The sequence below is a fragment of the Aphelocoma coerulescens genome, chromosome 1, assembly GCF_041296385.1.
Source record: "Aphelocoma coerulescens isolate FSJ_1873_10779 chromosome 1, UR_Acoe_1.0, whole genome shotgun sequence".
NCBI lineage: Eukaryota > Metazoa > Chordata > Aves > Passeriformes > Corvidae > Aphelocoma > Aphelocoma coerulescens.
Window position 1 is genome coordinate 120,478,163 of NC_091013.1, and position 3,783 is coordinate 120,481,945.

General features: G+C 49.7%; 1 long non-coding RNA gene across 1 annotated transcript; it reads right to left on the reverse strand.

Moving 5' to 3' along the window:
• Positions 1–560: 560 nt before the first annotated feature.
• Positions 561–2,179, reverse strand: LOC138120129 (uncharacterized). The gene is made up of 3 exons (XR_011155744.1): positions 1,822–2,179; positions 706–1,741; positions 561–605 (listed from the first exon to the last, which is right to left on the reverse strand). It is a non-coding gene; the product is annotated as an uncharacterized lncRNA (long non-coding RNA).
• Positions 2,180–3,783: the final 1,604 nt, after the last annotated feature.

The window sequence follows — 3,783 nt, forward strand, 5'->3', positions numbered from 1 at the left end:
TCCCTCATAACTGCCGAGGCTCATCGCTTACCGGCCGTTTCCAAACTTAGGCTCTGCACCTACTTGTGGTACCTAAGACAACAAAACAAACTGTGACTATCGCCCTCCAGAAGAATAATGCACGGGCTCCCTCTGCACCGCTGGCCCAGGCTCACCTCAAATCTCAATCCGACTCCGGAGGTGGCCCGGACGATGCCTGCAAAGCAAAAAGGGACACGCTTCGCATGCTGCCACGTACCTCTCACCTATCAGTCGCCCCACCTAAATACCAACTCACCTGCTCGCCTCTGTCCCTTGGCATGCCTAGGGCAGCAGCAGCACCTGCAGAGAAGCAAAGCAGAAAAACATGCTGAGAGACTGAAACCACAGCCTCCCTGCTCCAACTGAAGTACACCACACCCATACCTTAAGCTTGCACGCACCTGGCCTCCAGCATCCCCAGGGCCAGGACACCTTCCCAGTGGACCACCTAAAATGCACAAACAAAAACGGATGCTTAGAGCTGCACCAGAAACTGATACCCAAGCAGTAACAACTCATTCTGTCCACCAGTCACCGCTCACCTCGCTCCATCGACCTTGACCACTGCTATTCAGCATTACTTCCTACAAATAAAGATGAAGAACAAAGCTGTAACACAGTCACCATTTACACTTGCCCTGCAAAGACAAACGGTGACTGACCTTCCTGTGGGAACCACCTCACCTGGTATGGGGCACTCTGTCACAGGTTCAATCCATCTGCAGCTGAAAGAAAGTTATGACAAAAGTCAAAGTACTGCATGAGAACTTACCAGCTCCAGACATCTTGTGTCAATCTAGAAATACCATCTTGAGTCCAACTAATCCCTACATTACAAATGTCAAGTCCCTAGGACTTATCCTATTACACCTACACCCAGACCATGTAGCAGGGCAAAGCAGCCCCGGCCCAAACACACAGACACCTGTGACACAGGAGATGACAAACAAGGGGATGCAACAAGGAGAGGAAACTCTCAGCAAGAAGAATTACCAATGAGATGACCTAGATGAGGCCGATGAGGCTCAAAGAACTCCGGCAGAAAAAGACCCTAACAGAAGGACTTATGCCAAGAACCGCAAAGATGGATGCCCGAGAACCATACGGTTGGAATCCTCCACCTATCCTCGCATTCTCACAAGTCCTAATCTGTTATAATGGATCGTTGTGGTGCACAGCTGTCAATACAGCTCAGAACAAGACTGTAAAAGGTGTCTGACTCGATATTGCTAAAGAGAGATGCGATTCCGATGCATGTCCAAGCTTGCAAGTCAAAGGTTCAAGGGTACCAGCGTCAGGCCAAGGAACGCAAAGGAGACGCTAAGGATGATGCCCAGCATTTCTGATAAGCCCCTCAAAGGGGTAAGGCAGAAGACATGTGACACAAGATGCCCAAAAGACACAGAACACACAATAGACAAGTGACACAACACATACCGGGACTGCTCTGCCCTGTACACCTCAGCATTGTGATCAAAAGTGAGACTTTCCCTTTACACGGCCTAAGGGGCCCTCTCGTGGACATCCCCATCTCCAAAGCTAATTCAAAAATCCCTCCCACCAAGTCCTGACCCAGCACACCACTCTCATCCCCCTCCCTGAGGCGTAGCCCTCGACTTAGCTCTCGGATATCCAGGGATGCAAATCCTCATCAGGTGCAAAAGAAGGCCGCCTCGTCCTCTGGGGAGTTCCTGCCCTCAGTGAGCTGTTCTCTCTTAGTCTACTACAAGAAAGAAAACCAAATATCAGTGCCTGAACTCAGCAGCACATCAGCCAAAACCCAACAATCCCACTACTCACCGTCTCCTGAGAACGCCCCGGTCCTCGGCTCATACACCGTGGCCGCACTCCAAGGCTGCCGGCGCAGGGTATACCTGGGTTAAAAGGAGACAAGGTGATGGGGCATTGCTGAAACTTGAGTGGACCCTTGCTCCTCCCTCCCTCCCCGAGTCGCTGCAACTCCTCAACCATTGCCAAAGGCTGCCCAGATGGCACCTTCAAACAGAAAAGGTACAGGCTTCATCGCAGAGTCCTGTAATAGTTCTGGAAGGCTCACAGGGGCAGCTCAAGGGTGATAAACTGGCTCCATCAGCTGGTCCATGAGGGGGTTCAGCCCCTGTAGGCATAATACGAGTGGGCCACCTAAAACACACAAATGGATGCTTAGACAATGCATGCTTTGAGCTGCCCCAGAATTTGGCACCCAAGCAATAACTGGTTGTGTCCACTGGTCACTGCTTACCTCACTCATTTGATCTTGACTGCTGATATCCAGGTTTACTTCCTAAAAATAAGGACAAAGAACAGCCCTGCAACATAACCACCATGAAACACCACCCCTGAAAAGCTGAATGATGACCAACCTTCCCAAGGGAGAAGGGGCAAAACAAAATGGAAAGGCACATACCGATGTAGTGTCCAAAAGTGCTGCATTGCCGAGGCAGGTTCCACCTGAAAGTGCTCGACTGTGACCTCTGTCTGGAAGGGTGTCTCTCATGTTGGAGTAGCAATTTGAATGCTGCAGACCACCTGTAAAACACAAAAAATCAAAGGCTACTTATAGTTTCATCACTAATACAACAACTCCAGTAACATCCAGTTCTGTGCTGGAATCAATACTCATCCAGCTCATGGTCCCCCCAGTGCCAATACCCTGCTGCTTCAAGCACTTCACATCTTCAAAATGAAAGTCCCAACAGTGAGGTAAACGTAGAGCCCAAAGTCAGGCCATAGCTTGGACTTCAGGCACCGACCCACCTCGTTGCTGTGCTCCTCTGGCCTCCTCTGTTCATACCAGGTTTACATCCTAGCCATCTGCAAAAGAATTATTTGTCAAAGTTACCCAGACAGGGAAAGCTTAGCCTTTCCCAAGTTCTCATTCCTCAAAGCAAACTGCCTAGGATCCCACAACAGTGGGCCTTAGGACAAACTACTATAAAACTGCAAGACACCACTGCACCACTCCCACATCTGCACTGAACACCACACAGACTAGCCACAGTCACTCTGTGCGAGGCGTGGCTCGGGTGGCTAAGCAAAGCAAAAGGTTCCCTCTAAAGTCTCCTTTCTTCTCCACCTACCCCTCCTCAGGACTACTCTACAGGGCAGAGCAATTCCAGGTGAGACACAAACTCAACACATTATACTACAAACAGTAGGACACAAGGATGATAAAAAAAGCTCTCGGCAAGAAGAACGATGGCAAGAAGAAGAGACGACGCCAAAAGAGACAACCGAGGGTGTGGCAATGGTGGATGAAGGAGGCTCTAAGGAGCAGAAGAAAAGACTGTAACAGTGACCTGTTCTAAGAACTGTCAGTCACAATGATCAAGATGGCTGTGAGAGACAATGCCACATTTAGAATGCTCCCATCTCCTGACAATCTTGCAAGCCCCAGGACATTACAGCTCACGGCTGGAAAGGATGGATGGCAGTACAGCCAGGAACAAGGCCTCAAAAGACATCTGACTCAATGCTTCCAAGATGTGATTCCAAGATGCGGCCAAGCCCACTGGTAAAAGAACAAGTGACATTGGCATCCTACCAAGAAGTACGAAAGTTCAAGAAGCTAGAGATGATGGCCAATGCTTATGATAAGCCCCTTAAGGATAAAAGGCACAGAGATCTGATCCGAGGGATGCCAGAGACACAAAACACACACGGGACGAGACAACACACACTGGAACTGCTCTGCGCTGCACACCCTACAGTTGCAATCAAAAGTAGGGCTACTCCCTTTAGCTTACCTAACAAGCCCCTTGG